At 39.9% G+C, this 27211-nt stretch overlaps 1 long non-coding RNA gene and 1 pseudogene across 1 annotated transcript; both read left to right on the top strand.

Annotated features, from left to right (window-relative positions):
- Positions 1-472: 472 nt before the first annotated feature.
- Positions 473-19885, top strand: LOC148928420 (valine N-monooxygenase 1-like; annotated as a pseudogene).
- A 4090-nt stretch (positions 19886-23975) lies between these two features.
- On the top strand, positions 23976-25601 carry LOC148928419 (uncharacterized). The gene is made up of 3 exons (XR_016137556.1): positions 23976-24228; positions 24391-25179; positions 25256-25601. It is a non-coding gene; the product is annotated as an uncharacterized LOC148928419 (long non-coding RNA).
- The last annotated feature ends 1610 nt before the right edge of the window (positions 25602-27211 follow it).

Raw genomic sequence — 27211 nt, 5'->3', positions numbered from 1 at the left:
CATCATGGTCACGAGGAAGCTACGTGGGAATTTGAAAGATAAGATGAAGGAAAAGTACCCAGAGCTTTTTGAGTGACATGAACAAAATTTCGGGACGAAATTTTTGTTAAGGAGGGTAGAATGTAATACCCGCTTCTTTCATTATCCTTTCCGTTGATGTTTAACGTCGAACTAGAGAATCTTCACTCTCTTGCTTCGTTGAATTAATTAAGAACTCGTTACTTACTGATACTTTGATACTTAGTGTTGATAGTTCGCGAAACAAAACTCTGAAGTGAAAGTTAAACGAACTAAAGCAATTTAAGATATTTATGAAACTTAACAAATGTCGAGAACGCATACAGAGATATCATTCCCGACTAAAGCGGTTTGTATACATCCCAAACTACATTTTCACTTGCATAATTAAATGTATGTGGGTTTATGAGTTTAAGAAAAAGGAATTATGGATGCTATTACAAAATACACAAGTATGGGCCTAGAGCTTAAGAAACTATATTGCTATTGCTTGCATTTTGGGCCTCTTCTCTTTCCCAAGCCCGAATTTTTCTACCATACCCACCTTATTAGTCAGGGGGAGAGTGATCCAGGTAGTTTCGACTATCTAAGTTGGGTTGTGCCAGTTCCAAGCTCCTCGATTGAGGAACCAACAGATCCAGTTGTCACTTCCGCCGAGCATGTCTCACCACAAGAGCAGTCTCACCCAACCCCTTGTGATCTTCCTCCGACGATATCCGAGGTAATCTCTGAACCGATTATAGCTGAGATTCCAGTTATCACTGACCCCGTTGATACAGAACTCCAAGAGGAGGACAACACAGTAGACGGAGACACGGGGAGATATGTACTTCCTTTTCGGAGTACGCGGGGAGTTCCACCGAAGAGATACTCTCCAGAAAAGATTGGGAAGAAAAGTCGTTATGGAGTGGCAAACTTTGTGCAAGGGAATCTAACCAAGATGGCTCGAGCGTTTGAGTCAGCCGAAGAAGCAATGAAGCATAAGAAGTGGAGGGAAGCCATGTTTATTGAGATGAAGGCACTGATGAAAAACAATACGTGGGTACGAGGAAAACTACCTAAAGGGGTGAAGACAGTAGGATGCAGATGGGTGTTCACAATAAAAAGAAGACCGGATGGTACGATAGAAAGGTACAAGGCACGACTTGTGGCGAAGGGATACACCCAGACATATGGAATAGATTACGATGAGACATTCTCACCAGTGGCTAAAATCAACACTGTAAGGGTGCTATTCTCACTCGCTGCTAATAAGGATTGGCTACTTCATCAGTTCGATGTGACCAATGCATTCCTACACGGAGAGTTGCCGAAGCAAGTATACATGGACCCCCCACCGGGATTCTCTGGAGAGTTTATAGATGGAGAAGTATGTCAACTCAAGAAGACATTATACGGGCAAAAACTGTTAGAGTTTGTATACTAGAAATCACGTTTCGAGTGATTGAATACTGTAAAACTCTTATTTTATTTTCCAATAAATAAAACAGATTATTTTTGTCATAATGTTGTTATGTTTTACATTTAATGGATTTTAATGCATGTTTAAATGTATAAGTTAACTTAACAAAGTCTAAGTCTTTGTTTTAGTAGACCGGTTGTGGGCGTCGTCCACTTTAAGGTAATACGGTCAGTTCTAAACAAAGAAAAAGATGAATTTCACAACCTAGATGGAATTTGACTATCCATCGAGAAAGGTTGCAATGTCAGTCCGCATATTTCTAAGCCTTACTGAAATAAGATGACATTGGTGTGGTATAGTACTGAATGGATCTAACAGCAAGACTTCCCTTAGGCTATCTACTGAAAGGCGAGGTCTTGATAAATATTTGTTTCTTAATCAATGTAGGTTAGCATTGAGCATACGGTATTGATTATGCACTGCTTTGACTTATCAAATGGTGCGGGTTTTTCGTAAACCAATTATCCTGATATATTGGGTAGTGGTGATCGATATCTAGCGGTGCTAGGATTGCTATTATATTGAATCGTGCGCGAGCTGAGTCTCGTTTGATAATGTCCTCAAGAGGAGCGTGAAACAAGGTTTTATTATTCGGAACCTAGCTAGTTGGAGTTTGATTACTCTATGAATAATAAATAAGCGTTTCATGCTAAGTCCACTCTTGGAATTAATAAGAAGTTAATTAATTAAGTCAATAGCAGTCAATAATTAATTAATGGACATTTTAATCTTAAACGCGGGAAATGAAAGTTAAACGGAAACCCGGATTACTTGTAATTTCAGATTTGGATGGGAGTTCAATATTACTTCTGTAGTGGCTGCTCGTAATATTCCAATTATAACTTATATTAAATTGTGGGTTCAATTTAATTAGTAAAAAGTAAATTGGATGAGCCCATATCCAAAACCTTCCATAGATCCCTGTCTAGGCCCAAAAGGAACTTAATATAAATAGGAGAATAAAGGAGACAGAAATATAGAATTTTATTTGCTAAAATTTTCGAAAATATCAGCTCTCACAAGCTGTAGGAATTTTCGAATTCCTCTCCTATTCCAAAAAGGATTTCTTCTGTCTTCTTTATTTAAAAAATCCTAGTATTCTAGTAAGATCAGCCCACACTGATATTGGGATACAGTTCGGGAACCAGAGAGGAGATTTGTGGTCTAGTACTCAAAGCATCACGTGGAGAAGAAGCTAGCCATCTTCAATTCTTTGGAGAATTAATTAGGTATTTTTCTGCTCCGTAGAAAAGCATGTCTTAGGTTTCAATATTCTTAAAGCATGATTGATTCAAGTTATGAGCATGATACATGTGATAATTACGCGAATAGGTTTTGTCTAAATAATCTGCTAAATAGATCTGATTATTATGTGATTGATTTATTGTTTTAAATACGCAACGCTTCCGCTGCCAGTTCCAATAATTGGTATCAGAGCCACTCTTTGGCTCTGATTATTTGGATTTAAATTTCACAAAATTCATGTATGCATGTCTTATTTGATTACGAAGCATGTTCTTGTGTTTTTATTATTTATGTCTTTGCATGATGAACTCAAGAACATTCGAATCATAGAACTTGAATTATTCGAACGTATGAGATGTATGATTCGTCGGCGTTTACGCCGGGACGAATCGCACTACATGCGATCGGAGTAGGGTTGTCGAATTGAGTGGGAGCCGAGGGTCACGGGCAAGGGGCAACGCGCCGGCGAGATTGGACTCGCGCGCGCCACCGGCAGAACCCACAAAACCCTAGGCGGCCCCGATCAAAGCTCGACTATCGCCGACGTAAAAGTGGGAGCCGAAGGACGCGATCACGCGGCGACGCGCCGACGAGCATGGGCTCGTGCGCGTCGCCGGTCGAGACCGCGATCCTTGGCCGGCAGCCTACTACGTCACGCGAAGGAAAACGGAGTGGTGGCTCGTCCAAGAGCTGCCGAGGCGCCAAGAATCCGACGAAACCCTAACCCTAACCCTAGAACCCTAGTCGACCCAGCCCTAACGAGGCGCGACCGAGAGCAGCAACGCCGGCTGGCGGCGGCTGCTGGAGCACGCGAGCTCGTCGGGCAGTGGGAGATCGCCGGAAAGTCGCGGCTCCGGTTGCGTTTTCTGTCTTGACGTCGACGGAGGGAGATGCGGCGATGCAGCGGAAGGGAGGAGGAAGCAGCGCGCCATCGGCGCGAACTACCGGCGGCTGTCGGGCGGCGAACACGCCGCTCCGGCGAGAGTCTCCGGGCGGAATCTTCAAATCTTCGTCGTGATGATTCGTGCAAACCTCGAATCGCAAGATATTGACGAAAGATTATTTTAATGATTATTTAATTGATTAATTAATAGAAATCATTAAAAATAATATTATTTAATGAAATAAAATATTTTGGGAAGATTTCCCTAGATTTTAGGAATATTTGGATTATTTTCTATATCTATGAATATTTTATATCCTAGATGATATAGATAAGAATAATTTAATAGTTTCCTAAATATAATATATCTAGAATCTATAATAAGATAAGATATATGTAAGATTACATTAAATAATATAATTTAATTTTCATCCTAATCTTGAACTTGGAAATTATATGAATTTAATTTTTCATGTCTAATTAAGATTATAAATAATGTACTTTATTTTAGATATATCTTATAGTATGACGTGAATAAGAATTAAATTCTAGAAGAATAATTCCTAAACTAAGATATTAAAGATAATAAAAGTCTTAATTATCCAGTCAATTAAATATCAACAGAATTTAATTTAGTCTTAATCTGTCTTAAGGCTAAAGGATAATTAATTAAAACCATAACTCAAATATCTAAGCGATAATTATGAACTAAAAGTTTATATATGGTCTCCATCGGTTGGACTGCCAAATTTTGTGAAGCTGATTTTCTAATATTATCGCCACCTACAGAGTAGGGACAATAATCCTACGAAAACAGTAAGTTCATAAGGGCGGACTTCTCAAATAATAAATAGAATGAACTAGCAAGTGGTTCCTAATATTATCGCCACCTACAGAGTAGGGACAATAATCTTAAGGAACTACGAGTTTCAGGGTTCAATCAGAATTTATGAGATAGCTTGGTTTTGTTATCAACACATGAACATTGTTATGGGAGTGTGTTGTAGAAATAAAATTATGTAATGCTAAACCTGATGGTCGTGCTTAGGCAGCATTAGATGTGTCGACCTCCAGAGGAGGAAGCTATTGATATGTCGGTGTTGTGACCAGTAAATTGTCAAAATTTTAATGCGTATTAACCTCCAGAGGAGGATACAATTTATTAACTTTGCTGTTGTAAGATTTTGAAAAGTTTTTATGGTTAATCTACTCAATTTCCTTACATAAGTTTATGACAAATAGTAAAATCTTCTGTTCGCAGTGCAATAAAATCCGTCAAGATGTCTTTTAATCCTCTTTCTGCCATTCTCAAAGAAAACAAACTCGAAGGCCAAAATTACATCGAATGGAAACAAAACTTGGATATCGTTCTCACAGCCGAAGAGTACAAATTTGTGCTCACTACTCCACGCCCAGCTGTGTCGGCAGCTAATGCCGCGCAAGCACTGCGAGATGCGCATAGACGGTGGCATAAGGCGAATGAGATGGCTAAGTGCTATATGTTGGCTTCTATGTCATCAGTACTCAAGCATCAGCATTCTGCCATGGAAACTGCCGCCGAGATCATGACAAATCTCGCAAATCATTTTGGTACTCAGAATCGAACGGCTAAGTCTCAAGCCTTTCGGAGTATCACGACGAAGTCTATGAAGGAAGGCTCGTCTGTAAGGCAACACGTCCTCGAGATGATGAGTCACCTCAACCAGATTGAGGTTTTGGGAGGGACGATCGATCCCGAGTCCCAGGTTACTATAATCCTTCAGAGTCTTCCCCCTAGCTTCCAACAGTTCGAGCTCAATTTCGAGATGAACAAGCGGAATTACACTTTGGCAGAGCTGCTGACTGAACTTCAGTCGGCGGAGGACCTTATGGTTCAAGCTAAGGTAGCTATGCTGAGTTTGGCGCCTAATTCCTCTGGCTCTAAGCCTAGAAAAGGAAAGAAAAAGGCACCCAACCCAGTGGCAGCTAAGAATGCTAAGGGAAAGAAGAAACAGCGGGGTGACAAGAAGCCTACTGGAAAGTGCTTCAAATGTGGAGAGAAGGGTCATTGGAAGCCAGATTGTCCTAAAAAGGGCAAGGCTACAGGTATGCACCATGCTCTAGTAGTCGAGTCATGTTTGGCTTCGACATCTACTCATACTTGGGTTATTGATACTGGAGCAACTGATCATATATGTTTTGATCCTGACTTAATGCAGGTGACAAGACGGCTACATGATCGTGAGATCGAAGTCCAGCTGGGCGACGCTACGAAAGTGGCGGCCGTTGCAGTGGGAGACGTTTATTTGCGTTTTTGTAGTGATAGATTTTTTATTTTGAATAATGTTTTGTTGATACCTTCTTTTAGAAGAAATTTAATTTCAGTTTCTAAATTGTCTTTTGATGGATATTCGATTTCTTTTAATGACAATAGCGTTATTAAGAAAGATGGTTCTTATATCTGTCGTGGTATCATGGAAAACAATCTGTACACAATCACTTCTACACAATTTAATCAACGTAAATCAAAACTCAATGCTACATCGAAAATTTCTAAGAAAAGAAAAGAACCTTCAACTTCAATGAATGAAACGTACTTATGGCACCTTAGACTTGGTCATGCCAACGAAAGAAGGATTCATGCGATGGTTGATCAAGATCTTATTAAAGGTCTTGAGAAGGAACCGTTTTCGAAGTGTGAGTCCTGTCTCCAAGGCAAGATGACTAAGAAACCTTTTAGGTCAAAGGAGAATAGGGCCAAGGAAGTACTTGAGCTCATTCATACTGATGTGTGTGGACCAATGTCAACCGAGGCAAGGGGCGGTTTTCGATATTTCGTCACCTTTACAGATGACTACTCGAAAATCGGATACATCTATTTGATGCGCTACAAGTCTGAAACTTTTGACAAGTTCAAGGAGTTTAAGTCTAAAGTAGAGACGCATCATGGTAAGAGTATCAAATGCATGCGATCAGATCGCGGAGGCGAATACCTAAGTGCCGAGTTTTTGGACTATTTATCAGTGGCGGGAATTGAATCCCAAACGACTGCGCCGGGCACACCCCAGCAGAATGGCGTGGCTGAAAGAAGGAATAGGACCTTATTGAATATGGTCCGCTCGATGATGAGTTATGCATGGTTACCTGTTTCGTTTTAGGGTCATGCTTTACTTTCAGCAAACCATCTCTTAGAAAACTTACCCTCTAAATCAGTTCCTACTACCCCATATGAGTTGTGGAATGGCCGAAAGCCTAAGGAACAATAATCCTAAGGAACTACGAGTTTCAGGGTTCAATCAGAATTTATGAGATAGCTTGGTTTTGTTATCAACACATGAACATTGTTATGGGAGTGTGTTGTAGAAATAAAATTATGTAATGCTAAACCTGATGGTCGTGCTTAGGCAGCATTAGATGTGTCGACCTCCAGAGGAGGAAGCTATTGATATGTCGGTGTTGTGACCAGTAAATTGTCAAAATTTTAATGCGTATTAACCTCCAGAGGAGGATACAATTTATTAACTTTGCTGTTGTAAGATTTTGAAAAGTTTTTATGGTTAATCTACTCAATTTCCTTACATAAGTTTATGACAAATAGTAAAATCTTCTGTTTGCAGTGCAATAAAATCCGTCAAGATGTCTTTTAATCCTCTTTCTGCCATTCTCAAAGAAAACAAACTCGAAGGCCAAAATTACATCGAATGGAAACAAAACTTGGATATCGTTCTCACAGCCGAAGAGTACAAATTTGTGCTCACTACTCCACGCCCAGCTGTGTCGGCAGCTAATGCCGCGCAAGCACTGCGAGATGCGCATAGACGGTGGCATAAGGCGAATGAGATGGCTAAGTGCTATATGTTGGCTTCTATGTCATCAGTACTCAAGCATCAGCATTCTGCCATGGAAACTGCCGCTGAGATCATGACAAATCTCGCAAATCATTTTGGTACTCAGAATCGAACGGCTAAGTCTCAAGCCTTTCGGAGTATCATGACGAAGTCTATGAAGGAAGGCTCGTCTGTAAGGCAACACGTCCTCGAGATGATGAGTCACCTCAACCAGATTGAGGTTTTGGGAGGGACGATCGATCCCGAGTCCCAGGTTACTATAATCCTTCAGAGTCTTCCCCCTAGCTTCCAACAGTTCGAGCTCAATTTCGAGATGAACAAGCGGAATTACACTTTGGCAGAGCTGCTGACTGAACTTCAGTCGGCGGAGGACCTTATGGTTCAAGCTAAGGTAGCTATGCTGAGTTTGGCGCCTAATTCCTCTGGCTCTAAGCCTAGAAAAGGAAAGAAAAAGGCACCCAACCCAGTGGCAGCTAAGAATGCTAAGGGAAAGAAGAAACAGCGGGGTGACAAGAAGCCTACTGGAAAGTGCTTCAAATGTGGAGAGAAGGGTCATTGGAAGCCAGATTGTCCTAAAAAGGGCAAGGCTACAGGTATGCACCATGCTCTAGTAGTCGAGTCATGTTTGGCTTCGACATCTACTCATACTTGGGTTATTGATACTGGAGCAACTGATCATATATGTTTTGATCCTGACTTAATGCAGGTGACAAGACGGCTACATGATCGTGAGATCGAAGTCCAGCTGGGCGACGCTACGAAAGTGGCGGCCGTTGCAGTGGGAGACGTTTATTTGCGTTTTTGTAGTGATAGATTTTTTATTTTGAATAATGTTTTGTTGATACCTTCTTTTAGAAGAAATTTAATTTCAGTTTCTAAATTGTCTTTTGATGGATATTCGATTTCTTTTAATGACAATAGCGTTATTAAGAAAGATGGTTCTTATATCTGTCGTGGTATCATGGAAAACAATCTGTACACAATCACTTCTACACAATTTAATCAACGTAAATCAAAACTCAATGCTACATCGAAAATTTCTAAGAAAAGAAAAGAACCTTCAACTTCAATGAATGAAACGTACTTATGGCACCTTAGACTTGGTCATGCCAACGAAAGAAGGATTCATGCGATGGTTGATCAAGATCTTATTAAAGGTCTTGAGAAGGAACCGTTTTCGAAGTGTGAGTCCTGTCTCCAAGGCAAGATGACTAAGAAACCTTTTAGGTCAAAGGAGAATAGGGCCAAGGAAGTACTTGAGCTCATTCATACTGATGTGTGTGGACCAATGTCAACCGAGGCAAGGGGCGGTTTTCGATATTTCGTCACCTTTACAGATGACTACTCGAAAATCGGATACATCTATTTGATGCGCTACAAGTCTGAAACTTTTGACAAGTTCAAGGAGTTTAAGTCTAAAGTAGAGACGCATCATGGTAAGAGTATCAAATGCATGCGATCTGATCGCGGAGGCGAATACCTAAGTGCCGAGTTTTTGGACTATTTATCAGTGGCGGGAATTGAATCCCAAACGACTGCGCCGGGCACACCCCAGCAGAATGGCGTGGCTGAAAGAAGGAATAGGACCTTATTGAATATGGTCCGCTCGATGATGAGTTATGCATGGTTACCTGTTTCGTTTTAGGGTCATGCTTTACTTTCAGCAAACCATCTCTTAGAAAACTTACCCTCTAAATCAGTTCCTACTACCCCATATGAGTTGTGGAATGGCCGAAAGCCTAAGGAACAATAATCCTAAGGAACTACGAGTTTCAGGGTTCAATCAGAATTTATGAGATAGCTTGGTTTTGTTATCAACACATGAACATTGTTATGGGAGTGTGTTGTAGAAATAAAATTATGTAATGCTAAACCTGATGGTCGTGCTTAGGCAGCATTAGATGTGTCGACCTCCAGAGGAGGAAGCTATTGATATGTCGGTGTTGTGACCAGTAAATTGTCAAAATTTTAATGCGTATTAACCTCCAGAGGAGGATACAATTTATTAACTTTGCTGTTGTAAGATTTTGAAAAGTTTTTATGGTTAATCTACTCAATTTCCTTACATAAGTTTATGACAAATAGTAAAATCTTCTGTCTGCAGTGCAATAAAATCCGTCAAGATGTCTTTTAATCCTCTTTCTGCCATTCTCAAAGAAAACAAACTCGAAGGCCAAAATTACATCGAATGGAAACAAAACTTGGATATCGTTCTCACAGCCGAAGAGTACAAATTTGTGCTCACTACTCCACGCCCAGCTGTGTCGGCAGCTAATGCCGCGCAAGCACTGCGAGATGCGCATAGACGGTGGCATAAGGCGAATGAGATGGCTAAGTGCTATATGTTGGCTTCTATGTCATCGGTACTCAAGCATCAGCATTCTGCCATGGAAACTGCCGCTGAGATCATGACAAATCTCGCAAATCATTTTGGTACTCAGAATCGAACGGCTAAGTCTCAAGCCTTTCGGAGTATCATGACGAAGTCTATGAAGGAAGGCTCGTCTGTAAGGCAACACGTCCTCGAGATGATGAGTCACCTCAACCAGATTGAGGTTTTGGGAGGGACGATCGATCCCGAGTCCCAGGTTACTATAATCCTTCAGAGTCTTCCCCCTAGCTTCCAACAGTTCGAGCTCAATTTCGAGATGAACAAGCGGAATTACACTTTGGCAGAGCTGCTGACTGAACTTCAGTCGGCGGAGGACCTTATGGTTCAAGCTAAGGTAGCTATGCTGAGTTTGGCGCCTAATTCCTCTGGCTCTAAGCCTAGAAAAGGAAAGAAAAAGGCACCCAACCCAGTGGCAGCTAAGAATGCTAAGGGAAAGAAGAAACAGCGGGGTGACAAGAAGCCTACTGGAAAGTGCTTCAAATGTGGAGAGAAGGGTCATTGGAAGCCAGATTGTCCTAAAAAGGGCAAGGCTACAGGTATGCACCATGCTCTAGTAGTCGAGTCATGTTTGGCTTCGACATCTACTCATACTTGGGTTATTGATACTGGAGCAACTGATCATATATGTTTTGATCCTGACTTAATGCAGGTGACAAGACGGCTACATGATCGTGAGATCGAAGTCCAGCTGGGCGACGCTACGAAAGTGGCGGCCGTTGCAGTGGGAGACGTTTATTTGCGTTTTTCTAGTGATAGATTTTTGATTTTGAAGAATGTTTTGTTGATACCTTCTTTTAGAAGAAATTTAATTTCAGTTTCTAAATTGTCTTTTGATGGATATTCGATTTCTTTTAATGACAATTTCGTTATTAAGAAAGATGGTTCTTATATCTGTCGTGGTATCATGGAAAACAATCTGTACACAATCACTTCTACACAATTTAATCAACGTAAATCAGAACTCAATGCTACATCGAAAATTTCTAAGAAAAGAAAAGAACCTTCAACTTCAATGAATGAAACGTACTTATGGCACCTTAGACTTGGTCATGCCAACGAAAGAAGGATTCATGCGATGGTTGATCAAGATCTTATTAAAGGTCTTGAGAAGGAACCGTTTTCGAAGTGTGAGTCCTGTCTCCAAGGCAAGATGACTAAGAAACCTTTTAGGTCAAAGGAGAATAGGGCCAAGGAAGTACTTGAGCTCATTCATACTGATGTGTGTGGACCAATGTCAACCGAGGCAAGGGGCGGTTTTCGATATTTCGTCACCTTTACAGATGACTACTCGAAAATCGGATACATCTATTTGATGCGCTACAAGTCTGAAACTTTTGACAAGTTCAAGGAGTTTAAGTCTAAAGTAGAGACGCATCATGGTAAGAGTATCAAATGCATGCGATCAGATCGCGGAGGCGAATACCTAAGTGCCGAGTTTTTGGACTATTTATCAGTGGCGGGAATTGAATCCCAAACGACTGCGCCGGGCACACCCCAGCAGAATGGCGTGGCTGAAAGAAGGAATAGGACCTTATTGAATATGGTCCGCTCGATGATGAGTTATGCATGGTTACCTGTTTCGTTTTAGGGTCATGCTTTACTTTCAGCAAACTATCTCTTAGAAAACTTACCCTCTAAATCAGTTCCTACTACCCCATATGAGTTGTGGAATGGCCGAAAGCCTAAGGCACAATAATCCTAAGGAACTACGAGTTTCAGGGTTCAATCAGAATTTATGAGATAGCTTGGTTTTGTTATCAACACATGAACATTGTTATGGGAGTGTGTTGTAGAAATAAAATTATGTAATGCTAAACCTGATGGTCGTGCTTAGGCAGCATTAGATGTGTCGACCTCCAGAGGAGGAAGCTATTGATATGTCGGTGTTGTGACCAGTAAATTATCAAAATTTTAATGCGTATTAACCTCCAGCGGAGGATACAATTTATTAACTTTGCTGTTGTAAGATTTTGAAAAGTTTTTATGGTTAATCTACTCAATTTCCTTACATAAGTTTATGACAAATAGTAAAATCTTCTGTTTGCAGTGCAATAAAATCCGTCAAGATGTCTTTTAATCCTCTTTCTGCCATTCTCAAAGAAAACAAACTCGAAGGCCAAAATTACATCGAATGGAAACAAAACTTGGATATCGTTCTCACAGCCGAAGAGTACAAATTTGTGCTCACTACTCCACGCCCAGCTGTGTCGGCAGCTAATGCCGCGCAAGCACTGCGAGATGCGCATAGACGGTGGCATAAGGCGAATGAGATGGCTAAGTGCTATATGTTGGCTTCTATGTCATCAGTACTCAAGCATCAGCATTCAGCCATGGAAACTGCCGCTGAGATCATGACAAATCTCGCAAATCATTTTGGTACTCAGAATCGAACGGCTAAGTCTCAAGCCTTTCGGAGTATCATGACGAAGTCTATGAAGGAAGGCTCGTCTGTAAGGCAACACGTCCTCGAGATGATGAGTCACCTCAACCAGATTGAGGTTTTGGGAGGGACGATCGATCCCGAGTCCCAGGTTACTATAATCCTTCAGAGTCTTCCCCCTAGCTTCCAACAGTTCGAGCTCAATTTCGAGATGAACAAGCGGAATTACACTTTGGCAGAGCTGCTGACTGAACTTCAGTCGGCGTAGGACCTTATGGTTCAAGCTAAGGTACCTATGCTGAGTTTGGCGCCTAATTCCTCTGGCTCTAAGACTAGAAAAGGAAAGAAAAAGGAACCCAACCCAGTGGCAGCTAAGAATGCTAAGGGAAAGAAGAAACAGCGGGGTGACAAGAAGCCTACTGGAAAGTGCTTCAAATGTGGAGAGAAGGGTCATTGGAAGCCAGATTGTCCTAAAAAGGGCAAGGCTACAGGTATGCACCATGCTCTAGTAGTCGAGTCATGTTTGGCTTCGACATCTACTCATACTTGGGTTATTGATACTGGAGCAACTGATCATATATGTTTTGATCCTGACTAAATGCAGGTGACAAGACGGCTACATGATCGTGAGATCGAAGTCCAGCTGGGCGACGCTACGAAAGTGGCGGCCGTTGCAGTGGGAGACGTTTATTTGCGTTTTTCTAGTGATAGATTTTTGATTTTGAAGAATGTTTTGTTGATACCTTCTTTTAGAAGAAATTTAATTTCAGTTTCTAAATTGTCTTTTGATGGATATTCGATTTCTTTTAATGACAATAGCGTTATTAAGAAAGATGGTTCTTATATCTGTCGTGGTATCATGGAAAACAATCTGTACACAATCACTTCTACACAATTTAATCAACGTAAATCAGAACTCAATGCTACATCGAAAATTTCTAAGAAAAGAAAAGAACCTTCAACTTCAATGAATGAAACGTACTTATGGCACCTTAGACTTGGTCATGCCAACGAAAGAAGGATTCATGCGATGGTTGATCAAGATCTTATTAAAGGTCTTGAGAAGGAACCGTTTTCGAAGTGTGAGTCCTGTCTCGAAGGCAAGATGACTAAGAGACCTTTTAGGTCAAAGGGGAATAGGGCCAAGGAAGTACTTGAGCTCATTCATACTAATGTGTGTGGACCAATGTCAACCGAGGCAAGAGGCGGTTTTCAATATTTCGTCACCTTTACAGATGACTACTCGAAAATCGGATACATCTATTTGATGCGCTACAAGTCTGAAACTTTTGACAAGTTCAAGGAGTTTAAGTCTAAAGTAGAGACGCATCATGGTAAGAGTATCAAATGCATGCGATCTGATCGCGGAGGCGAATACCTAAGTGCCGAGTTTTGGACTATTTATCAGTGGCGGGAATTGAATCCCAAACGACTGCGCCGGGCACACCCCAGCAGAATGGCGTGGCTGAAAGAAGGAATAGGACCTTATTGAATATGGTCCGCTCGATGATGAGTTATGCACGGTTACCTGTTTCGTTTTGTGGTCATGCTTTACTTTCAGCAAACTATCTCTTAGACAACTTACCCTCTAAATCAGTTCCTACTACCCCATATGAGTTGTGGAATGGGCGAAAGCCCAATCTGGAACATCTCAGAGTATGGGGATGTCCGGCTCATGTATTGGAAAAGGATCCAACTAAGCTGGAATCTAGGACGGAGGTTTGTGTGTTTATAGGATACCCTAGAGGAACGAAAGCTTATGAATTCTATAGTCTCAGAGATCAGAAAGTGATTGTGAGCACTCATGCCACATTCTTAGAGGAAGACTTTGTAATGAATCATAAGCCCAGCAGTGAGATAGCTCTTGAAGAGCTCACTCAAGTTACAACTTCCATTAACCAAGAACAATTACCCAGTATACCAACAATTCCAAAAATTTCAACTAATACTCCAGATATTGTAGTGTCGCGCCGCAGTGGGAGGGTCTCTCATGAGCCCGATAGATACATTGGTTTGGGAGAGTGCATGGATCACTCCTCGGACAGCAATGTACTTGATCCCTGGAATTTTGCAGAGGCGCAGGCAGATGTCGATCATTGCGAATGGGTGAAAGCAATGGATTCGGAACTACAATTAATGGTAGACAAGGACGTCTACGATTTTTCTTTCCTACCCGAAGGCTGTACTGCCATTGGGAGCAAATGGATATACAAACGTAAACGTGGACCCGATGGACGAGTTAAAGTCTTTAAGGCAAGACTAGTGGCTAAGGGGTATACCCAAAAGGAAGGCATCGATTACGATGAGACCTTCTCCCCAGTGGCCATGCTCAAATCGATCCGCATACTTTTGTCTATAGCAGCTTACATGGATTGGGAAGTATGGCAGATGGACGTCAAGACTGCATTTTTAAACGGGAGTCTTGAGGAGACCATCTACATGGAACAACCCGAAGGCTATATGGTAAAGGTCAAGGAACACATGGTTAGGAAGCTTAAGAAGGCCATTTATGGCCTCAAGCAAGCATCTAGATCATGGAACCAGTGTTTCGATCAAACTGTTCAAAAGTTTGGATTCGAAAAATGTCCTAATGAAAGTTGTGTGTATAAGAAGGTTGAAAAGGGAAATGTTGTGTTCTTAGTTTTATATGTAGATGACATTCTTCTAATTGGAAACAATAAAAAGATGTTGTCATCAGTGCGAACTTGGTTGTCCAGCCAGTTCGAGATGAAAGATATGGGTGATGCGGGACACATTCTCGGTATCAAGGTTCTTAGGAACCGAGCTAGGAGAATGTTGTGCTTATCCCAAGAATCTTACATCGATACAGTACTTAGACGCTTTAGCATGCAAGATGCCAAGAAAGGTTTTCTACCTTATAGACATGGCATCCATTTATCTCAAGAGATGTGTCCTAAGACAACATCTGAGATAGCAGAGATGAGAAGAATACCATATACCTCGGCAGTTGGTAGTCTCATGTATGCTATGCTTTGTACTAGACCCGATATCTGCTTTGCTGTTGGCATGATAGCAAGATATCAATCAAATCCCGGCCAAGGACATTGGACTGCCGTAAAGGACATACTCAAGTACCTTAATCGGACTAAGGACTATGTTCTAGTTTACAATGCAGCCGAGCTCTGTCCTTTAGGATATACAGATTCAGATTTTCAATCTGATGTAGATTCGAGGAAGTCAACTTCCGGATATGTGTTTACCTTAGGAGGTGGAGCTGTAATTTGGAAGAGTGTAAAGCAGAAATGCATTGCAGACTCTACCATGGAAGCCGAATATGTGGCCGCTTCGGAGGCTACAAAAGAGGCTGTATGGCGTAAGAACTTCCTTCTGGACTTAGGTGTGGTTACGAATATGCCCAAGAGCATCACCATTTATTGCGATAATTCTGGTGCTGTGGCAAATTCGAGGGAACCACGGGCTCATAAGGCGAGCAAGCACATAGAGAGGAAGTGTCATATCAGTCGAGATATAGTGCAAAGAGGAGACATACAAGTGGGCAAGATTGAGTCAGAGAACAACCTGCCAGATCCTTTCACGAAGGCATTAGCGGTAAAGCCGTATGAAAGCCATGTTGAAGGAATGGGAGTTCGACTAATTCAAGACCTCAATCCGCTTTCAGTATAAGTGGGAGAATATTAGACGTTAGCACATTTTTTTTGTATACTCGAAAGTGTTTTGAGTATAAGTGGGAGATTGTTAGAGTTTGTATACTAGAAATCACGTTTCAAGTGATTGAATACTGTAAAACTCTTATTTTATTTTCCAATAAATAAAACAGATTATTTTTGTCATAATGTTGTTATGTTTTACATTTAATGGATGTTAATGCATGTTTAAATGTATAAGTTAACTTAACAAAGTCTAAGTCTTTGTTTTAGTAGACCGGTTGTGGGCGTCGTCCACTTTAAGGTAATACGGTCAGTTCTAAACAAAGAAAAAGATGAATTTCACAACCTAGATGGAATTTGACTATCTATCGAGAAAGGTTGCAATGTCAGTCCGCATATTTCTAAGCCTTACTGAAATAAGATGACATTGGTGTGGTATAGCACTGAACGGATCTAACAGCAAGACTTGCCTTAGGCTATCTACTGAAAGGCGAGGTCTTGATAAATATTTGTTTCTTAATCAATGTAGGTTAGCATTGAGCATACGGTATTGATTATGCACTGCTTTGACTTATCAAATGGTGCGGGTTTTTCGTAACCCAATTATCCTGATATATTGGGTAGTGGTGATCGATATCTAGCGGTGCTAGGATTGCTATTATATTGAATCGTGCGCGAGCTGAGTCTCGTTTGATAATGTCCTCAAGAGGAGCGTAAAACAAGGTTTTATTATTCGGAACCTAGCTAGTTGGAGTTTGATTACTCTATGATTAATAAATAAGCGTTTCATGCTAAGTCCACTTTTGGAATTAATAAGAAGTTAATTAATTAAGTCAATAGCAGACAATAATTAATTAATGGACATTTTAATCTTAAGCGCGGGAAATGAAAGTTAAACGGAAACCCGGATTACTTGTAATTTCGGATTTGGATGGGGAGAGTTCAATATTACTTCTGTAGTGGCTGCTCGTAATATTCCAATTATAACTTATATTAAATTGTGGGTTCAATTTAATTAGTAAAAAGTAAATTGGATGAGCCCATATCCAAAACCTTCATAGATCCCTGTCTGGGCCCAAAAGGAACTGAATATAAATAGGAGAATAAAGGAGACAGAAATTTCGAATTTTATTTGCTAAAATTTTCGAAAATATCAGCTCTCACAAGCTGTAGGAATTTTCGAATTCCTCTCCTATTCCAAAAAGGATTTCTTCTGTCTTCTTTATTTGAGTCCTAGTATTCTAGTAAGATCAGCCCACACTGATATTGGGATACAGTTCGGGAACCAGAGAGAAGATTTGTGGTCTAGTACTCAAAGCATCACGTGGAGAAGAAGCTAGCCATCTTCAATTCTTTGGAGAATTAATTAGGTATTTTTCTGCTCCGTAGAAAAGCATGTTTTAGGTTTCAATATTCTTAAAGCATGATTGATTCAAGTTATGAGCATGATACATGTGATAATTACGTGAATAGGTTTTGTCTAAATAATCTGCTAAATAGATCTGATTATTATGTGATTGATTTATTGTTTTAAATACGCAACGCTTCCGCTGCCAGTTCCAATAAAAACAATCCCCGAGAGCATGGTTTGGGAGATTTACAGAAGTGATGAAAAGGTACGAGTACAGACAGAGTAACTTGGACCACACACTATTTATCAAGAAAAATGGTGGCAAAATCACGTGTCTGATTATATACGTAGACGACATGATCATTACCGGAGATGATGAAGAGGAGATAGCCGAGCTAAGGAAGAACTTGTTTCATGAATTCGAGATGAAGGATCTCGACCTTCTTAAGTACTTCTTGGGAATCGAAGTGCTAAGATAAAAAAGGGGATCTTCATAAATCAAAGGAAGTATGTACTCGACTTATTGGCAGAAGTCGGGATGGTCGACTGCAAACCCGTGGACACCCCGATGGTGTAGATCATGGACTACAAATAAAGGAAGGTGCAAGGCAGACCGACAGGGGGAGATACCAGAGGCTGGTCGGAAAGCTTATCTATCTATCCCACACAAGACCAGATATTGCTTATGCAGTAGGAGTAGTGAGTCAGTTCATGCACGCACCACAGGAGGAACATTGGGAGGCAGGCCTGAGAATTGTCCGATACTTGAAGGGTACTGCTGAACATGGGCTCATGTTTGAGAAACACGGACACACGGAAATACATGGTTTCACCGACGTTGATTGGGCAGGAAACCCGAATGATAGAAAATCAACTGCCGAATATTCCACCTTTGTAGGAGGGAACCTGGTGACGTGGAGAAGCAAGAAGCAGAAGGTGGTAGCACTGTCTAGCGCAGAGGCAGATTTCAGAGGAATTAAGAGCGGACTGACAGAGATATTATGGTTGCGAAGACTGATGATGTAATTGGATCTTCGACCTGCCCTTCCTTGTAGACTGTTTTGTGACAACAAGGCGGCCATTAGTATCTCTGGGAACCCGGTTCAACATGATAGAACCAAACATGTGGAAGTAGACAGACACTTCATAAAGGAGAATATTGAAGCAAAAGTGGTGGAAATGCCTTATGTCAAATCATAAGATCAGTTGGCGGATATCTTGACAAAGGCAGTAAACTCAAAGTCATTTCAAGAAGTACTATGCAAGCTAAGTATCGGGAATTCCATTACTTAGCTTGAGGGGGAGTGTGAGAATAATATCAAATCAGGGAGAATATATGCGAATTATATGGAAGTATATTGTGCCAAAAATAGTGCAGTAATTATTGTAATTAGGTTTACCATATGTAGAGTTTTCTTAGCCTATATAATCTTGTAACCTCTGTATCACAAATATATTGAATAGAAGATGATTTCTTCCACCGATTTCTAATACCGACCATCTCTAAAATATGTCTTCAACCAGTGGAAGAATCCAGGCATCAATGGGGTGGTGAACTTGAGAGATGCAACCCAACATTATTGCGGCAATGTGACTAGGAAACCCAACATTCTCGGGCCAGGAATGGAGGCTGGGGGACCGAGAATTGAAGAGAGAGAACACGTGGATGGATTGTTCACAATTCTTTCTTGTCTCTATGGGTTTGGTGTTGTTGATTTTATACCGTGGTTGGAGGTTCTCGATTTGGATGGACACAAAAGGATTGTAAAGAACGCTATTGAGAATTTAAGAAAATACCAAGATCCGACAATCGATAAGAGAATGGAAATGTGGAATCCAGGGCTTAAGATTGAAGGAGAAGATATTCTTGATATTCTTATTAACCTCAAGAACTCTGAAAATGTACCCCTCTTGTCGATTCGAGAGATAAAAGCGCTAAATGTGGTAAGTATTTCATGTTCTAGATACTAGATTAAATTGTAGTGGAGCCTGTGACTGAAAACTTGTGTGGACTCAAAATTTCATAAAAAGTGTTTTGATTGTGTAGTGATATCGGTTTTGTATGAAATAATGATTGAGACAGTTGATAATCCATCGAATGCAGCTGAGTGGGCTATGGCAGAGATGATCAATCAAACAGACCTTCTAGCTAAGGCATGCGAAGAATTGGACCGTGTTGTAGGCTAGGTTAGTCCAGGAATCGGATATGCCTAAACTAAATTATGTCAAGGCTTGTTTGATTGAGTCATTTAGGTTACATCCATTTGCATCGTTTAATGTCCCACACATTTCGAGCAAAGATACCATTGTGGGTGGCTACTCAATTCCAGAGAAGAGCTATGTGGTCCTTAGTCGACGTGGCTTGGGACAGAACCATAGGATTTGGGATGAGCCTCTCAAATTCAAGCCTGAGCGGCATATTGTTGACGAAGGATCTGAAGTCGTGCTTTTTGATCATGACTTGCGAATCTTATCATTTAGTACCGGAAGGCGCGGATGCCCTGCCATCGTTCTTGGTTCTACCATGAGCACCATACTTCTAGCTAGACTTATTCAGGGTTTTAGCTGGAAGCCACCTCACGGTACGAACAACATTGACTTGGCCGAGTCATCAGGAGACAACGACGCATTGGCTAAGCCCTTAATTGCTCACGCAACTCCTCGGTTGGACCTGCAAATATATTCGCAACTAATGTGAAACTAATATCGTATTTTGTGTGTGTTAAGTTATACTATCAAACTATATTGTAACCATGAAACATGATGTAGTTAGTAAGATGGTTTCTTTTTAATGAATTGGGTTGAGAGTTTGAGTCAACTAATTTGTATGATCTTGGATGTGTAATTTTGAATGAAAACGTCTTGCTAAATGCTCCATTATTACAGGTTTCACTAGAATTTTGAACGTATACATACGTACGTTGAAGCATAGACAACTTGATGTGCAAAAATTGTCCAAGCATATACTGGCCATTCTAAAAACTCCAACAAATAATACTAGAAGCTATAGCATCATCTGATATTTTGATACATGCCTTTTTCTTGTTGCATCATGAGAAACAACATTTGGAGTGTCAGGTTTCAGAATTGGCACTGGTCACTGTAATCATTGACTAAATTAACAAAATTTTCTCTAATCAACAAATTTGTGAGAGACTCAGAATCATTGTATGGAAACTATATCTACACAAATTAACATGAGCATCTATATGGCCAGACCTCAAATATCATCCAACAAGAATTCCTTTTCACAAGGAATTATATTCACAATTATGATCAAGAATTTTAACCTACCTGTCCATTATAAATGATCATAACAACATGGAAGAATGAGTCAAAAAGGTTAAATTTCTTTTGGTTTTGTTTCCTTCCCATTCCTATTTTTTGCAATACTGCCAGTGTATGGTTTACAAACACAATAAATCAAACTTGGAGTGGAAAAGCAAGGCAGCACCAAGATCCACAATTAACATACGGCATCGAATAAGATTTAACTATATTAGAACATCCAGTACTAAAATGTGTCTGGTTCATTTGAAAGTTGGAAACTCAGGCAAGAGCACCATTTAAGATCTTAGTTGTTTCACACACACACACATTGGAGTAGCCTAACTAGAAATATCACACAGAACTATGAATGTTTGATTAAGATCTACAAAATCAAATTCAGCAACTATAATGTATAGGGGTAAATTAGGTGAATCAGTGAGAGAATCAAATGCCGATTGGTGAAAACAGATTCGATGTATTCAGCAACCTCTTTCAAGTTAAAAGAGTTGCAAATAGAAAATAAGCAAGCAAATGCCGACCAACATTTTGACGGAAATTGTAACAATTAAAGCAGGAAATTCCGTAAGCAAGCCGTGAAAGGAAGGGAGGAATCACCTATTGCAGACGACCGAGTAGGGAAACGAATTCAGTGAGAGGAAAAACGAGAGCGCAGAGGTGATGAGAATTGGGTGAGAATTGAATTAGGGGAGGAGAATTATAATGAGAATACAATTTGACAAGTTTCATAGTAACTTCTCCCGATACAATTAAGTCTATATTTTCATTCATTTTCAATAATATTGGACTTCACAATTGCTTCTCCCTATACAAATAAGTCTATATATTACATTTAATAATTTAATCAACATTAATTAACTATAGTTATCATTTTTAAAATAAAATATTTAATAATTTAGCCCACAACTTTATAAGAATAACTAACACATCAAAATTTTACCTTTCAATAATTGAAAATTTTGATGGGCATGCTTCCCCGCATTTCTCTACTCCCGACTTTCAATAATTGGAAAATATCAAAATTTGATGGGCTTGCTTCCCCGCATTTCTCTACTCCCAATTTTCAATAATTGGAAAATATCAAAATTTGATGAGTTTGCTTCCCCATATTTCTCTACTCCCAACTTTTATGTCACACACAATGTAAATCAAAAAAGCAAAATCAAGATTATTGTGTTAAAATTCTCTATTCTTTTCCTTCAATGCACTCTATGTGGGAAAGGTAACAAATGAGAAAGAAGAAAGAAGAAAGTAGATCTAGATAAGAATTAAAATATTTGCTAGCACCGCTCGCTATTTTTTTTGCACCGTTTTTGCTAGTACCATTTGCTCGAAAACTTGCGAGCATTAAATCTGTGCTCGGAAAACGCCTAATTTTATTCCCCCTCCAGAAATGGGTCGTTTTTTGTGTATTTTGCACCGTTTTTGCTAGTAACTAGTAAATGGGCTTTTTTTTCGCAGGGAGAAGTTAATTATGATTGCCCAAATGCCAAGTTGAGAGAATATGCTAAGCCAGATTAGGAATAAACCATCTGGGTATTTGACGATAAATAATTTAACTCAAAACACAGACAACAGTGAACATACAACACACTAATTATAAAAGAAATTTAAAAAATTAAGTAATCTGCGAGTAAAAAAAAACAACTAATTTTACCAGGGAATACGTTAGAGCTGGAACACTTATCATTTTATCGTCTCGACTCTCGATGGGGAACATTTTACCAGTAAACGACCGACTCTGCAACTGATTCTTTTAATATTGTTGAGATTAAAAATAAACTATAATTAATTAGGTTTGATTATTGCAATTAGTTAGATAGATTAATTGTTTTTTTTCTTTTACCGAGCCTATATATAAGGCCCCTCATTGTAATTTGTAGTCACCAATTAACAAAAGGCTTATTTGCCTATAAATGCATGAACTTTAACATTTTTTTGATTTTTCTCCTAAACTTTAAAATTTGAATACAAATACATCAACTTTTAATTTTTCTGATTTTCCCCTAGATCTAAAATCAAAACACACAAGGCAAATTAAAGCTTATGTGGCAATTAAAACTGCACCAATATATTTATATTAATTAAAAAATATATATTTGAATTACACATCGACCACACCTTTCTACTCTTTCTTGTCGAGCTCATCCAGAAGGCTCAGCCGTCGCCGCCGTCGAGACAGCACCAGAGATCTTTGCGTCTCCATCAGCCGTCTCCTTGCTCCCAGATAGAAGCTCGCGCCCTTCATCCTCAGCTCCTGCACGCACCGCACGAGCGCACGCTCCCTCCGCAGCTGCCCCTCCACCTTCGAGAACCTCCATAGCTTTTAGTGCGCCATGAACACGATCGCCGCCGACAGCATCAAAGGAAACCTCCACTCGCCTCACCGCTTCGTCTGTGACGGGGATAATGATGCGAAGAGGATCATGAAGAATACGCCGTGGAAAAGGAAGAATTGAGTGCAAATGTAGAAAATCTCTCGCCGGATCGAGTTCATTCGCGATTCTTTTTAGACATTCTCCTCCCGAACAGATCCTTCTCTCTCTGCCACAACTTTAGCAGGAGGAAATGCCCCCGGGCTGCGCGAGATGGCTCCGCATCGCCGCTGTACAAGCCGATATGTGGTGCTTCTCCTCGTCCACCACCGGAATTTCCATCACGTGAGTGTCTTTTACCTTCCGCCATTGATGTAATCTTCCACCAAGATGGAGAGGCGGCAAGTTGGAAATTGAGACGCAAACATCTCTGACGGCGGCGGCAGAGCCTTCCCGAATGGCTCGAGAAGAAAGAGCAAGGATGGTGTGGTCTACAAGAGATGGCTGATGTGGAATTCAAATATATATTTTTTTAATTAATATAAATATATTGGTGTAGTTTTAATTGCCAAATAAGCTTTAATTTGCCATGTGTGTTTTGATTTTAGATATGAGGGAAAAATCAAAAAAATTAAAAGTTCATGTATTTGTATTCAAATTTTAAAGTTTTGGGATAAAACCTAAAAAATGTTAAAGTTCATGCATTTATAGGCAAATAACCTTAACAAAACTAGTATTAACACCCGTGCTATGCACGGGTCATGTGATTTTCACTTAATCATACAAAATCTAAAATTTAAACAATTCAACAGAAGTAAGAACTAATGTAATTGTGTACACTTGAAAAAAGACATTCTCAATCTTAATTTGTGCCACGTTGGATAAGTTTTTGCCGGAAAACAATCGGGTTGGATCGGATGGGAAATTTACACAACCCGATAAAGTTCGTGATTTTTGGTGCAACATTTGAAGTTGATGGGAAATATCAAACTTTTTGCAAGGTTCATGTTTTTTGGAGCAGGGATCCCATAAATTAACAATAGTTTGAACCTATTATTTAAATGAATTAAACCTAATGAGCAAAACAGAAAATAAATTAAATAATTAAGCTTTTGTCATTAAAAAGCATATATACAAATTGTGCACCAAAAAAGACGTACTCCAAACCACAAAATCACAATTCTCTTCTTCGACCCACTGCCACATCTTTTTCTCACTCTTCGACTGTGTCAATTCTGCCATGCCTGGCGAGACCTCTCAGATTCCACCATCGCTCAGCTCGCTGACCTTACAAGCAAATCCCCTTCGCTGTCACTGTGCACGACACTATCCCCTTCTAAGATCGCGGCGGCACTTCAACTCGTCATCGGTTATATTATATGGATCCCTTGATCTTTGCTATATTCATCCAGGCTAGTGGCTACATACTCGGTTTAAGGTTAGCTGTTGAACCCGTCTACAAAACTAATGAGATCATAGATTTATGAAATAATGTAATTTCTCACCACAGCAAAATGCCATGTTTAAGGAATTACTTGCCTGAAGATTTGCTTTCTTCATACGACATTACTAATAAATTCCTTGTATCTTTCTGTTGCAGCATCAAGGGAGAAAGAACTTCAAAGGATTACCGATTACAAATAGATAACAGTATAAATGGAAAACAACACACATACGTAAGCATAAAGAGTAAAACAATAAAATCAATTGAGAAGAAAACGAAAAAAGCAGAGTAAAGAATTCAAATTGTATTGAACTTTGGAAACTAAGAAATGGTGGTTGGTATTTATAGAAAAACTTTTGGTGTTGTTGGCTCTATTTATTTTTAAAATTTGTGTTTAAATTTATTATGTCACGAGAGGCTGGTGAATGGGTGTATCAAGTGAACACCAAATTCAATGAGCAGTTCGTGGTCGATGTACGGGATCGGAGCTGCAGCTATAGGCGTTGGATGTTGACCGGGTTACCGTGCCAACACGCAATTGCTGCTATTGAGATGACTGGCTAGGATGTGGACTCCTTTGTAGCTAAATGCTACTCAACGGAGACGTTGCAATTGGTGTACGCGTGCATCATCTACCCGGTACATGGACCATATATGTGGCCGAGGACTCCCCATCCCGATATCGTTCCACTAGACCTTACCCGATTGCCCGGACGTCCGAAGGGAGCAAGGCAAAAAACGACTGAAGAACTAGCTACAAGAAGCAAGGTCAAAGCAAAGGCAACAAGGATAGCCCATCAAGTTATCACAGTCCGGGATGAGGAGGATGAACGCCAGAGAATGTCGAGGAAGGGGCTAATGCCTGAGTACAAGTGTCGGCTTTGTGGTGAAAAGGACACAACAAAAGGAGATGTCCCCAAAGCATTCAATTGGGCAAATTGAAAGGTATAACTTTTTTTTTGAATTATTCATTTAACTGTAAATCATAATCAATGAAACTTCTTTTCTAAACTATTTGTAGGGTCAACGGTTAGGAAGGAGCGTAATCGTGATAAAGAACAACCGACTTGTACATTGTGCCACCAACCCGGCCACAATAGGGCAAGTTGTTCAAGTATGGTTGCGGAAATGTTTGGAAAACCCGGCTCCTCAAATGCTGCTGCCTCCTCTATTCCCGCGAAGAAGAAAACACCCAGCAAGGAGAAGGGTGGTTGATGTTGGCATTTTATTTTAAAAATCGTGTCATGTTGTGTAACAAATTCAATGAATATTTGGTGTTGATGGTTTTTGGGTTCTGATGGTGTTAAGGTTGATACATTGTCTTATGACAATATTTTTTTGTGGATGTAACTGTGGTTGTTTTTTAGCGTGTATCAGGTAGGTGTAAATGGCTTATGACAATAGGACTCTGTTGTTTTTGATGCAGTACCTTATGACTATGGCTTTTTGATCATGTAAATGTTCATGATCAATTCGAAGTTAAAAATGAATATGAAGGATCGCTTTCTATTGTATTTTGTTGTCCATTTATTGGTTCAATTTGGTGTCAGTTTATTGACATAGTCGACGAAGAAACAATCTCATAACGTACGAAACCAACATCACTTACAAAATTTTGTACATGAAAGTCTGCAATTGGTGTGCGTAAATGTTCAGGACCAAACGGAAGTAAAAAATTTATATGAAGGACTACTTTGTCTTATATTTTAGGATTGTCCAATTAGGGCTTTCTGGCGATTTTTCTAAGAAGAATATGAACGATTCACTTCAAAATTCAAACACGAACAACAGTGTTAAAACAACAATAAATTCAAATTATTTATCTACTTCAAAATTCAAATACGATTCACTTTGCAAACACTACATCAAATTACTTGAATATACACAAAAGTATTGCAACAACAACGAAACAAAGAACAAAGCTCAAAACATTCACTAATTTCTGCATTTTTTTCTTAATTTCGGTAAAATTCAAAGCCAGCTCCTCAAAAATCGGCACCACCGACTGAGGCTAACGAAGAAGAGGCCCGAGCTTCGGCATCACGATTTGGCTCGCACATACGAAGTAAAGCTTCCCTCTCGATGGTTTGCCTTTTCCGGTGACAATACGGAGCGCCTCCGTCTTCTTACAATAGCAGAAAGCGTAGCTAAATCGGAGGTCTCCGAAGTCACGAACACGGTCGCGGTCAACGTCGACGGAGTTCCGGTTACACGTCGAACGATCCATGTTCGAAGGTGTTTGGTTGTTACAGAGATGGAGAAAAAGAATTAGGGTTTTTGGGGAGGAAGAAGAAAAAGAAGGAGCGGGAGAAAAGGGGGGGGGGAGAAATTTGAATGAAATGAGTGTTGAATTTTGTGTTTAAAATTAGAGTATTTTCACTATTTTCATTTAGGATTTAAAAATGTAAAATCCAAAAAAAAAGTAAATTAGCTACAGTAATTAAAATAACCTAATGGGGTCAAATTTTCGCTAGTTGATGGTTGACCGTCGAGAATTGACGGAACCATCAAAAAAGGACCTATTCGTGAGCGTTTTTGTATGTTTTGGACTTACTTTTTAAAAAGTGAATGTTATGTACTAAATGTTGGGGTTTGTATACTAAAAGATGCTTCGAGCGTACATGCCTTTGTACAGTCAGCTTGTGCATGTATACGAGAAACGTCACGTCCACTTGTTTACCTAATTATGAGAATAAATAATATAATATAATGGTTTATTATTGAAATATGATAAACAAGTCTAAGGCTTTTTACTAAGAAGGTCAAGTAGGGAAATTCGATGAATCTCCTCATGAGTTTTCCAGTAGGGGACTTGGCCAGATCTAGTAAGAAGAAAAACGTATTCACAACCTAGATAGGCTTTGGCTACCTATTGGTACGGTTGCGGTGTTTGTGATAATTCTCTCTTACCTAAGAAGAGATTAGTAACACCGGTGTGGTAAAGCACTGAAAGGATCTAATCCGAAATGTATTATTT

The sequence above is a fragment of the Salvia hispanica genome, chromosome 4, assembly GCF_029641045.1.
Source record: "Salvia hispanica isolate PSC_SH4W2 chromosome 4, Shi_PSC_v1, whole genome shotgun sequence".
In the NCBI taxonomy this organism is placed as follows: Eukaryota; Viridiplantae; Streptophyta; class Magnoliopsida; order Lamiales; family Lamiaceae; genus Salvia; species Salvia hispanica.
The sequence above is the reverse complement of the archived record's forward strand: the minus strand, read 5'-3'. Positions and strand labels throughout refer to the sequence as shown.